The 12,652-nt window shown below is 40.6% G+C and overlaps 1 protein-coding gene across 5 annotated transcripts in view; it reads left to right on the forward strand.

The window, feature by feature from the left end:
• Window positions 1–12,652, forward strand: part of THRB (thyroid hormone receptor beta) — a 161,284-nt gene that overhangs the window by 80,970 nt on the left and 67,662 nt on the right. The window contains exon 1 of one of the 5 annotated variants that reach the window (XM_065753481.1): window positions 5,597–5,681. The exons of the other annotated variants lie outside the window; for them this stretch is intronic. The gene's annotated coding sequence lies outside the window, so the exon portion shown is untranslated. Of the gene's footprint in view, window positions 1–5,596; window positions 5,682–12,652 lie in introns of those variants that run through there. 5 annotated transcript variants of the gene reach the window in all.

A 12,652-nucleotide genomic window follows, 5' to 3' on the forward strand; every position in this document is an offset into this window, starting at 1 on the left:
CATGTTTGATTCTTCAGTTCTTAAACACAGAAACTTCCTAAGCAAATGCCTGGTTATAGGTGTGGACTGGCCCACTGCTGTGTCAGATCTGATCACTATCTTGTACTCAGAAGCAGCTCTGGAAACCTAAGTGACCAAGGATGTTTGCCATGTGTGCCTATATTTAATGTACTATTTATTTTCACTCCAGGTAGCTTCTCAGCCCTGCGAGCTGAACCTCAGGGCCATGAGAAGGCCGCAGGACAGCCCTGCATGGACTGTTACAGTGCTGAGTTACATCGAGTGTAGTGTGACCAGCCTCTTCCTGTGGACAAGGTCTCCAGGATTATAGCTGCACTCAGAGGTAGTGCTGAGTGTCTCCTCATCATCATGTTAAGTCCACAGACACTACCCAGACACGGGATGAAGAGTGCAGAGCTGTGGATGTTAGCAGTGAACATGGACAGCTGTGTTCTGATTAGCGAGCAGCCTTGCACCTTCTCATGAATTCATAAGAAATCTTTAAGTTCTGTGTATGCTGTTGCAGAGACTTCTGTAAGGTTTTTTTTCCTACAATAAGGATTGCTTTGTGCCCTTGGATTCTTGTAGAATTTGACTACTTTGTGTCTAGTTGACACAATTAAGTGCATTTTTTTTCTGAATGAAGAAAGTAGAGAAATGCCTAAACCTATCATAAGGTTTTATGCGGAAAGCCTTATTTCACTGTTGCCATTATGTGAGCTTTGCTGACAGTTGCTTTTGCCCAGTGCTGAAATTAATCTTTTCGGATGTATGCCATGCCACAGTTACATGGAATACAAATAGGAGCACACTTCTTACAAGGGAAGACGAGGATAGGCAGGTGTGAGCGAGATGTAGCAGTGGCATTCTTTGCAAAATTTAAGACAGACAGGGAAAAAAAGATAAAAGCTGAATAACAGCTAGCACTAGTAAGCAGTATTTGTCTTCAGAGGGTCATAAAGAGATGTATCCATCTGAAGGGGGCATGGCCAAGTTTGGTTCATGGATGCTGCACCTGAAGCAAAACTGTAACTGTCTATAGCAGAGCCAAAATGAGATCTGACAGAGGTGTTCCTGCTCTCCAGTTCCCTGACTGTCCCAGCAGATTGACACCAAACTGTCAGGAAGGTCTGTGAGTTCTTCTTAATTTTTAACTCATTTAGCAACTTCGCTTCTCTGAAACAGACATCGTTTGTACCGCAGATGCATAAAATTGGTTATACAACATCTGCTTCCAAATATATTATATTTTTAGAAACTGCTGAATTTTCCCCTGTTCTTATCCATTTCCTGTGGTTTTATTCTGGAGCGTGTTGCGTGAAGAAGGCTATTTGTGTGATTTAGGTATGAGAATAGAAATTGTACATCGTGAGGCTACAGATGCAAGCCTGGATGGTGATCAGTCCTTTAAGTATTCTGAGAAGAAATGACTGTCCTCACCTTCAAAAAACTTTTTGTCTCATTAGAAACGTGGGAGATACGGGGCTGTGCTGAAGTTTGAAAAGCACCATGGGATCTGTTAAGGAGAGAGTCTGTAACAGGGATTTCATATCAGTGAGAATGGAGAAACAACATTCACCCGTGGTAGACTGCAGGTGAATCAAGCTAAATGGGAGCAAGACAGGCTGGAAAGACTGTTGTGAAGTGAAGTTAATTGAGAGCAATTAAGTCTGTGTAGACAAGATCTACATAGGCTATTTGGGCTGAAGGGCATTATGTGAGTAAAGGGTGCAGGATTAGGCCCATTGTTTGTAGATTTACCTAGTGCTTTAAACTCAGTGGATGAATGATGTTACACAAATGTTAGTCATAATTATTATTTAATTATGACCACATGTTTACTTTGAACGTAGTCCTACGTGTAATGTGTAGGGAAGCCAGGATAATACAGCAGCTTCGGCATGTGAGCTCCTGTTTGCCAAGCAGCGTTCCGCTCAGGGCTGCTCCTTTCATAGGATGAACAGGGCTCCCCGGACCGTGGAGCTGTGCTGGTTGTGGTATGTAAAGGACAAGCATCTTTAATACAAATACCTTCAGCTACAGCATTTTGAAACAGATGTATCTGAGACAGTATTAATTTGAATAACTTAGCATTTTATTAAACGTGCTATTTGTGTATTGCTTCAAGATATCTGAGATGCCAGTATTTCATTCCGGTTGCACTAAAAGTGGAGAAAGCACGTTTCGTAATGTGAGTCAGGAGATGAGCAGTGCTACAGTATTTCTGTAATTCCTATGTTTCTACTTACATTTGTATTTAAATCTTTAAAATGTTATAACATTTTTGGTTCTTTAAACTTTAATCGATTTTTTTTTTCACTTCTAACCATAAGGAAGCTATTCCTCCTTTAACGCTGTGCTTTGAGGTTTTCCTTTGCTCAGATCTTCCATTTCAGTTGCTGTGGAAAGTTTGAGATAAGTTTGTGGGTGGCTGAAGATATAAGGGAAAAGAGCTTATTGGCTTTTTTATTTTTTTTCATGTCATTTTTTTTTTAAGGAACCTGATAAGAAGTCGAATTCTGACGGATGCGTGCTGTGTCTTAGGTTGTGAGAAATGGGATTCTGTGCTATCCTTTTTACTAAGTTAACGTGTCTTTAAGGAACTAAAGATAATGGTGAATTTTAGCTTTTCCTTTAGACTGGTTTTAGTGCTTTGAGATATCTTGCTCTCCCAAGACATTTTAAAATGTTCGTTGATGCCACGGAGAGGGAAGAGGACCTTCTTTAGTAGAGGCTTGGATGAAGGGCACCCTGGTTGAGTCGAAAAGTACTGGCCTTTCCTTCAACCATTCGATTCATGGGTCTTTCAGTTACTCAGCCTTGTACAGTGACTGCAGCCCCCATTTTTCTCATGGGTCAAGGCACTTACTTTATGTTTTTTTTGCCAGGTAATCTCCCCTGTCATACTTACCCCTCCGTACACCAGCTTGTTGAAGACAACTTATGGGTCCTCTGGCCTTGCCAGGCTTGAGGTGACTGAACACTTACCATGTTTGCATGCATGTGTTTTCTCTGTTTCAGTCCTCCTGTACAGTGGTAGTAAGCATGGATTCAGGACTATCCCAAATGCCTGTTTACTTTGTATGGAGGTGACTTGTCTAATGCGTTAACAACACTGAAATACTCTAAATGATCGAGTGAGTGTGCCTTTACTAATGGAAAAGATGTAATGGCTCCTGCAGGAGAGAAAAAAATTCTTTTTAAATTGAAAAGAAGTCCAAGGTGTTCGAAGTCTGCTTGAACTTTCTTTCACACAAAAAGACATTCTGTTCTTGGTGACTGTTCCTACTTGAAAACAAAGTATTTTGTCAGAAGTAATTTACACTTTATTTGAAAAGATTTCTGAAAGGAAGTTTGGCTTTGAGAAACCATCTCACTCCTTCAGTTTATTATTTTGGTGCAGAAATGAAGGTAAAAATAATTTGTGAATGCAGTTTCCTTGTGAGGGCTTGAGTTTTTGCCCAAGGCTGAAGTGTTCCTTTGCCATCCCCTGTGTTTTTCCAGCTCTACCATACGACTGCCTGTTTGAATATTAGAGTGTCAACAGCTCCGTGTGTTTTCACTTGATACAGCTGAGCAAAAGTTTTGACATTCAGCTGAAATGTTTGAGGAGCCATTAGCGGCAAAATTCTGCTTCTTAAGTAAATCTCATCTTGGTGCTTGAAATCTAAATGGATTAATATTTTTAATGTCTTGTTTACAATGCTGCCTATGAAAGCCTGTATTTGTCTACTTGCCAGCCTTCCTTCTTGGCTGGGAACTGCTCTGGCTTGAATCTCCACACTGGGCTCCTATCCATTTTCCTTGAGTCTCTCTGGTTCCCTCCCTTTTCCTCAGGGGTTCTCTGGAAGCTTGTCAGAAGGGCTTTAATTTCTTGAGCAAGTCAGCTTTTTTTCGACTGCTGAATATTTTTGCCCCAGCCCTGAATTTCAGAGTTTGCCAATCAACCACAGGCAGCTTGCTGCCATGTCACTACAGAAAGCACCTCTTTTTGATGAAAACAAACCCAAAACAAGCCAATGTTAGCTTATCCAGTGGACAGGAAAAAATGAATAAGGAAAAAGAGGTTGTGCACATTTACAAGGCGCTCAGCAGGAGTAAAGGTGAGCTAGTAGATAGCTTGTACTGTTGATGGTATATATTAAAGCATGGTATAGTATTTTGCAAGAAGAGCCATGCTAGCTGGCAATACAAAAAAAAAAAGCAACAAAACAGTGACCACTAGATGCTGTTGCTGTATCAGCAGATTCTCGGATGGATAGAGCAGTGCCATCAGAAGAGCAGTTCCCTTCTGCTGAGAGGAAAAGTAATGACAATGTAATTGCTGAGGGTTTTCAGTGGTCAGCAGGCTTCTGTGGGAGCATCAGGAGGCTCCTGAGCCCTGATACAAGGTGCTAAAGCAGCAAGCAAGTTACTAGAAATTAGAAAGTAGGAGGTGTATGATCTCAGACTACATTGCAGTGAAATTATGCAGCTGTAGGTACGGTGAACCCTCGCTTGTGAGCAGGCCAGCAAATCCTCACTAGTGGTTATTTTGATATGCGATACTCTGATGCTAATCTAAGAAGCTCAGTGCAAAACCAGAGAAACCTCAGCAGCAACAACCACCTCTGCTGAGCGAGGAGTGCCTGGCAGCACCAGCTGCCTCCTTAGGAGTGCAGACCCACGTGGCAGCGGGACACAAGGTTCGTGTGACGGAACGACTGGGCCTTCATGCAGCCCCTGCCACCGAGTGTGCTGAAAGGAAGAGAAGCTGTGTTGCCACTGCAGTGCTAACACCTGTAATCAACATCTCCCCCTACAGCGAGAAACTTCTGCTTCGGACTAGGGACAGCCTCGCCACAGCAGTGAGTGTGTGCTCCATCCCTGAGGGTGCTCGAGGCCAGGTTGGATGGGGCTGGGCAGCCTGAGCTGGTGGCTGGCAGCCCTGCCCACAGCAGGGGGTTTGGAAGTGGGTGGGCTATCAGTTCCCTTCCAACTTAAGCCATTCTGTAATTCTCTATAGAAGTATAAATAGCAGGGGGAAAAAAAAGAAAAGTGGTCATAATATTTGAAAGCCAAATGTTTGTCTGTGAATTATTGATCTTTTTTTTTCAGCTCTGCAGAAATTATTTGTAGTCAGGGATTCTCCAGTATTTAAAGAGAAAAAGAAGCCTCCTTTTCAGACATTCTGAATTGCGAGATCAATGTACGAACGCAAGCGTGTGAGTCAGGAAACATGCCAGCAGAGAGGCTGCGTGAGCGCGCCTGTAGGTAAACAGAAATAAAGTTAATTGGCAGTTTTCTTCTATAGCACGGGTAGCCGTGGTCCTTTGCAGAGGAAGAAAATTTCTTTTCCCATTATCCTTCAACGTTCTCTTGGCGGGATTGTCTCAAGGGAAGTGAGTTAGTCAGAAAATATGCCAAGTTCATGTCACGGCTGTTTCGGCATTTCTTTCTCTCGCTGGCCTCCAGGAGCTTTATTGGCAAGTGTTTTTAAAGGAAATGTTGGCACAGGAAGGCCTTATTGTTTATGTCATGAAAGTCTCTTGGCATCTTCTGCCTTGTTATTTTCTGCCTTAAATGGGGAAATTAGGAGTGGGGGGGACTGAGAAAAGCAAAGACCAGAGAAAAAGCGTATTGGCTTCAGACTGTTGAGGGGTGCTACAAAAGCCGTGCTCCCTACGTGAGGATACGTCTTGGTGAGTCCTCTCTGCTTTTTCTCCCTCACCCCTCTGCAGGCTCACCAGCGGCCAATGGATCGGTTCCTAAACATGCTCTCTGTGCTTTTCAAGATGCAGCATTCGGAAATCTTGTTGGAAGGCAGCTGTTCTCTTGTGGGCTCCCTTCTGCCACAGCAAGAGCTGGCCAGGCAGGGAAAGGCAAAGTCCATGCCCAGCCAGGTTCACACTGCTGCCGCCTTCCTGCATGGGGCAGAGCTCTGCCATGGGATGAGTAGGGCAGGTCCTATAACCCTCCTTAGTTCCTTGGGGTGTTTGCATGTAACACCCAACGTGATGTAGAGCGCGAGAAGTGTGACTTCTGTGGAACAGATGCAGTGGGTGCAGACAGGAACAGTAGTGAGATGCTGACATGCTCAGAAATGCTGCTTGTTGAGCGTCCAAGCAGAAAGCAAAATTGTTCATTTGAATGTACACACATTCTTATAAAACAACAACAAAAAAAACCAAACCCAAAAGCCACCCACTTATTCATATGCACTTTAGGCAATTTTGGCATAGCATGAAAGAGCACGCTCAAAAAAGAAAAATGTCCACTGCAGCAATAAAATTTACTGTAACCTATTGCCCTCAAATTAGGCAAGAGTTGTACAGGATGCAACTAGAGAATGAAATACTAACGTTTCAAAGAATATCACAAAACTTAATACGTTGTGATTTGGAAAGGGAAAAGTTAACTTCCTATCTGTGCTGTGCCCTGGCAGAAGGACTAAACCAGGATCATTTTTATCTCTATTGCCTCTCTGATATTTACATGTGGAACTCAGAGATTTAGAATGAAAAGTTCTTATAAACTAACACGGCAAAGATATGCCTTGATGTACAGAAAGAGGAAAACTCTTTCTTCTCTTGTTTTTTTTTTTCTCTCTTTTTTTTTAACATCAGCAGCAAAAAATAAAATAAAAGCAAATGCTTGTTTTTGTGAGCTGAATATAGACAAACCAGCATCTTAGCCACTTTTCTTTGTACCCAGTTAAACCAAGGATTGTCTGCTGTGGGATTAAATATCTATTTCAAGACTGTGATGCAGTTTTTGTGATGCCTCTTCAAACACTTCGTATTTGTTGGTACATAATACATCTTTCTATTGTGGCGTCTTACATTTTGGTGACGCTTTTTGGGAATATTCTTTTTCAAAGGAAAGAGCAGTGATTAATTTTGGCTCTTAAAAACTACATTGTTCATTTTTCAACTCTTTCGTGTGTGTTTATTCACTGCCTTACCTATTCAAGCATTTTTGCAAAATTCTAGAGTGTATAATTGTTTAATTTGTGGACGCTTTTCCCTCTGCCGCTACCCTTCCAATTTTCTGCTTTTATTTGTTGGGATATTGCCTTGGCTTTCTTTGGAAACATATATAATATTAAGGAAGGCTATTTTACAGTAAAAGTTTTGTCTAGCATGTGGCCTCTATATTCTTAAAGCTTTGTTATTTTTATCAGATTTGGGATGTTAGAGGAAAAGTAACAGACTGCCAGCATTATAATATAGGGAGTAAGAAACTGGCTTTTCCTTGGAAAACAGCTCTAGGAACAGTAGCTTTGGCTCCTAATTCCTTACTTTCAAGTATTTCTTGCAAGATTGATCTATAGGAAGTACTTTGCAAAATTATAACGATGAAAAACAGTAGGGAAAAAATTACCCTTGTAAGCACTAGCTGGTTTGTATATAAGTTGGTTGAACATTAAACTATAACAAAATAATCACTTTTAAAAAGACATTCTAGTTGTACATGGTATATTACAACTGAACTATTTTCAGTATGTCGCAATTATTATCTAGACTAACGTAAGCTATTTCTGTTTTTCTCTGTGTAGGCATATATCTGTTTCTATGAATGTGTTTGAATACTTACAAGCACCTCAAAGACAAATACAGTGATATCTGTTGGAATATTGCTAGAGACATTGTTTCTGTAAGGGATCATGCATTTATCTGTTCTAGCTGATAGAAACCTCTGTACTATGTTTCTTAAATCTCATGTCATAACATGAGGAAAACCAAACCATAAAACAGGGTGTGAGTAACTGTACTTTGGCCTTTGTCTACTCTCTTTACCAGCCAGCCAAAATTCTTTAGACATTACAGTTAAAACGCAGTATTAAATCATCAGCCTATACCTACAGCCCCAGTGTCATGCAACGTGGCAGTACAGCTTTAATAATGTGCAAGAGTACAAAGTGCAGTGTCTTAGTTCTGGTAGATGAACTAGCAAGGAGCCCTGGGATGAAATTTTGAATGGAAAATTACTATTTACTGAATGAAAGATTCAGTTCAAAGCTTCTCCAGAGAGATAAGTCTGTGCTAGATCCAGGGAGAGTTCCCTAATGCCTTGTTTCCTGAAGACATTCAGTTTTTCTTCTCTGTTCCCCGAAGGTTTGAAGTCATCCATCAGCTTGGAAGCCTTCATTTTGGGCAGCTCTGCTGGTGGCTCGTTGGCTTCCTTCCCTATGAACTCCAAGAAAGCCGCCTTCACCACACTGAAGACTTTCTCCTCTTTCCCTTCCCCCATTAATTTCTTCTGCACTGGAGAAAGAAACATGTAAAAGTGGAGAGAGGAAATAATGATCCTTAAAAAATAAAAATTCCTTAATTCTTAACCATTTCTTCTCTGACAGCCAATCAAGTCTGCTCTGGTTCTCCAAGAGAGAAAAAGATCTGAGGGGAAAACTGTGATCCAGTTATCTATATAGGTATCCAAAAGCTTTCAGTAAGTTTCTTTAAGGCTCGTACAGAAGTAAAGCTGCCATGAAATGAAAGGGAAACTGCTGTCCTGACTTTACGACAGGTTACACATTAGGAAGCAAAGGGGAGTGAGTGGTCGAGGTTTACAATGGGGGGAAGTCACCAATGAAGTCCCGCTGGCATCTGTCCAAGAGTCTGTGTTGTTTGGCATATGGAAAAGGGTCAGATTGGAGGAGTAACACCTTCCAACAGTGCTAGAGTCAGCCGGGAAGAGCTGCAAAGGGATCTGACAGTGTGACTGTGTGTTAAGATGGCAAAGGAAACTCTGAAAGTAAATAAGATTTTTACACAGAGAAGAGTTAGGGTTGTGGCTGACAAGCCAGCAGTCAGGCAAAAGGCATTAGTGCTTAACAGATGATTTTATAAAAGTAACATCCGAGTGCCTGTCAAAGGTCAAAAACAAACTCCTGACATTTTTAGGAAGGAAGTAGAGAAAAGTGCCACATTCTCCATATTTCTCTCCACATGACTGCATTCATTTGATGGGATCTTCGTCCCTTTTCTCCTATGGGAATTTTGTCTGTTACACTGGGGCATGTGCAACACCTTTCAGTAAAGCACCCTCTGTAAAAGGGTGTTGGAGAACACAGTATTTTCAAACCACAGGTGATCCTTGCTGTAGTGTGATCTAGAACTGTAATACTGAAGTGTGGATATGGATTGACTCCGAATCTTACTCTTTTTTACTTTTTCCAATATTGAGTCTGTCTAGCAGTTAATCTGACTGATAAATAACAAAGAAAAATGTGAAAAAGGTATCTGAAAAATAAAATAAAAAAAGAAAGCCGTATCAGTATGAAGTCTCATGCTGATGGAATTACAGATGCAAGTAACTTCCTACAGAGCAGAAGCCATCCTTAGTAAATAAGGATAGTTTAGTTGGCTAAAGTTGTATGTACTTTGCTGTAGCATGTCTTCCATTACGTTTTATTTCAGGATGTGGTAGCCTCTAAGGACATCTTGAACGGGGGTATTCAGATGTATGTGCATACAGCTATTTTACTGATAAAATCCTGTATTTATTTCTTTAACTGAGGAGTAGTATAACCCAGCGAACTTGTGACTGTAGGTTTTAGGAACAGAGATGTAGCTAACTACTTTGCCACAGCTACTTGCCAGATAAAACAGTTCTTAGATGTTCTGTGTATATCTCAGTTGTTCTAGTTTCAAATGTAGACATTAAGTTGGATATTCATACTGTACTTAATGATTTCCCTTTTTTCCTCTCCTCTCATCTGATAATTTAAAGTGTTTAATAGAAAAAAATATATTTTAATTATGTGTTTATGAACTCACTGGTGTTTGGATCATTTCATTTACGGCTTTGTATTTTATTCCATGTTTGAAGTGCCCTGTTTCTAACAAAAATAAAGTCAGAAATTTCTGTGCATCACCCACAAAGTTTTAGATGTTATACTGATAAGATGACCCTTCAGACTCCTGTAGTTGCATTCAGACGGCTTAAAAGCTTATTGCTTGCCTGGCAGAAAGGAGGGCATGTCATGATAACATTGTTTTAATGTTCATTTAATGGTTTGCATACATACTCGAAATAGAACAAGACTGAAGTTGGGAAAAAAAAAGAAAACGAGAGAATAAACTTTGCTCATCATTTTGGTGCTTTTCCTGGAAAAACTACTGCAGAGATAGCTACTGTATAAATAGATTGTGAATAAGGAAAGAAAATGTTATTTTTGCATTACTTAATTTCTCTTCTTTTTCTCTCTGACATTTTGAATCAAACCTTAGTCTGTAGAACAAATTTGAAATATCAGAGGTAAAACAAAAAGATAAACTTTGTCTTCAGGATTTAGCTTCATTAACTTTATCAGGCATTACTCAGAGCAGGTCCATTTTTAGCATACTACATTTGCATGCTGACCTTTTACAGTTCTGTGAATGAAAACTGGGGCTGTGATGTGTTGGTTATTCCCATAAAATAACGTTCAGGACTTCACTTAAATATATTCTTACTTGAACAATAGTGATATCTAATCCATTTTAGGAATAAAAATGTGACATTTCATTTCTAGGTACCGGAAAAAAATGGTCCAAAGCCAGGTTTTACCTTTAGAAATTCTCACGGACATTCTCCTTCTGCCTTCAGTAGCTGTCACTAAATGTAGACCGGCTAAAAGCCTGACCGTGTACTGCAGAATGGGTACAGACATCAGGTTTAAAATGGAGGAATGCATGCATTGGTGTGTGCACTTATTAACTAAGGAGTGCAAACATAAATTAATTTGGAAATGTCAAATACTTGAGACAGAGTAGCTTCTCTGGAGGTATTGTATGCTTCATTGGGTGCTTTCATTCTTTTTTCAGGGTGATATCAGTGTAGTTTGATTTGAACTGTAGGAAACAGACTTACTCCAGTATGATTAATATGTAGATTGATTTCAGTAATAGCACAAAGACATGCACGTCGTGATACTTCCTGCTGAGGTCCTGGCTGGAGAGCCAGGGAGAAGTAGGAGTGGCTAGATGATAGCAATAAGAAATACTGAAGGCTTAGGAAAGTGGAGTTCTGAGTTAAGAGTTTGAGAAGAACAACTGCTGGTTAGTCAGAAAGGCTATTTGAAAGGCCATGATAATATTTCTTTAGAAATGCATAAAAATTAGCTGTGAAGGAGAGAAAGCCAGCATTGTTCATAAATATAGCAGAATACCAAGAGTTGAATTTGCAGCAGGAGAACTCCGTATCAGGGGGGAAAGGCTGTAATAACTGAAGATATAGATGAGCAATAGAAGAGATTGCTTAGGGTAAGTGTGGAGTTTGATGCTAACATAAATGGCGCTGAATTTACAAGAGGCATCCACCAAGAGGGAAATCTCCTTTAGTAAAGCCTTGTCAGGTGAAATCCTTTTCTGTAAACGTTTCTGTCCTTCACTACTTCACCTGGCCCCAAACCCATGTACTGTAAAGCCTGCTGTCGTGAACCAGTTGCAGTGGTACCCAGCCCACTAGTGTGTCCGTATAGCCAGGCAAAGGAAATCTGCTGCTGGATGTTAGCTGATGTCTGCACTGAAAACTTTGGGTTTGTTGGAATAGTGAGAGCCTGCTGCAAGTGAGTACCTAACAGAAGGCTTACGGATATTTCATTGTTATACACAGTTTGGGAAAAATGCATGCAAGTTGTACTATTTCAGAGAGGGTATCCAGTGTTCAACTTTCTGCTGTTTCTTGGAAAGAGAAAGCAAACTTTCTGTCCTTCACAGTTGACTGTTCATTCTGAATGGCATTTGCTGTACCGCCTACGGTGGCGTCTTATGTAATTAGTGCGTTCTGCTTTGCTTCTCCCAAAGAGAACTGTGATAGTGGCAGATGAGGCATCTTTGCCACTGGAGAGATGGGGAGGACTTCTGCAGCTGACCAGCTGAGACTGTTTGGTTGCCCACAGTTCCTAACAAGCAGCACATGACGCAGGACAGAATATTGGCAGGATTAACTCACATTTCCTTAACAGCAGGCTGACTTGTAATGGCAATATTGAGAAAGATGGAGTGTGTTAGCACGTTCTCAGTAGTGAGGCATTGACTGAAATCCTTTGCAACCAGCTATAGAAATATGAAAAAAATCTAAGGCTTATATTTGCAAGCCAGAATTCGTACAAGTGATGATGGACTGACCACTGCTGAAAGACTGAAGCCACAAAGGGTGAATCTGCTATTGCCTTTATTTTGGGCAAGTATTCTCATTTGGGAAAGCACATCAGAATATGTTTCCCTCTAAAAGTGTTCCCAGTTCTCTTGGCAACATCCAAGAATACTTTTTCTTAGCTAGAGTCCTTGATGGTACTTTTATGACATCATTGTCATTCTGTTTCAGGGCTGTGTTGGTTTGTTTGTTTTCTGCTGCTGTTAAACAAATATATTATTTCATGAAAGCACTGGGTTTTGATACTAACGCTTTCTGATCAGTGGGTTCCTCTAAAGTTTCCCTCCTTACTGGTGAACTTTGTTTTCTAAGTGCCATTCTTAGGGAAGCTGATGACTCTCACTATGCTTTCTGACTAAGAGATTGCTTATGCCAGATATTTGTTTGATTTTTTGGATTTGGTGATACAAACACCTGTAAAGGAATGAAGCCTTTTGGGTAATCTTTAAACGTCGAAGACATAGAGAAGCTTGTTTGAGGTGAATCACACATTATAACCATTCAAGTCATACTTTGGCAACTAAAATGC

The sequence above is a fragment of the Cyrtonyx montezumae genome, unplaced genomic scaffold (genome assembly GCF_038088225.1).
Source record: "Cyrtonyx montezumae isolate F1298 unplaced genomic scaffold, pur_monq_1.0 scaffold_8, whole genome shotgun sequence".
Classification (NCBI taxonomy): domain Eukaryota; kingdom Metazoa; phylum Chordata; class Aves; order Galliformes; family Odontophoridae; genus Cyrtonyx; species Cyrtonyx montezumae.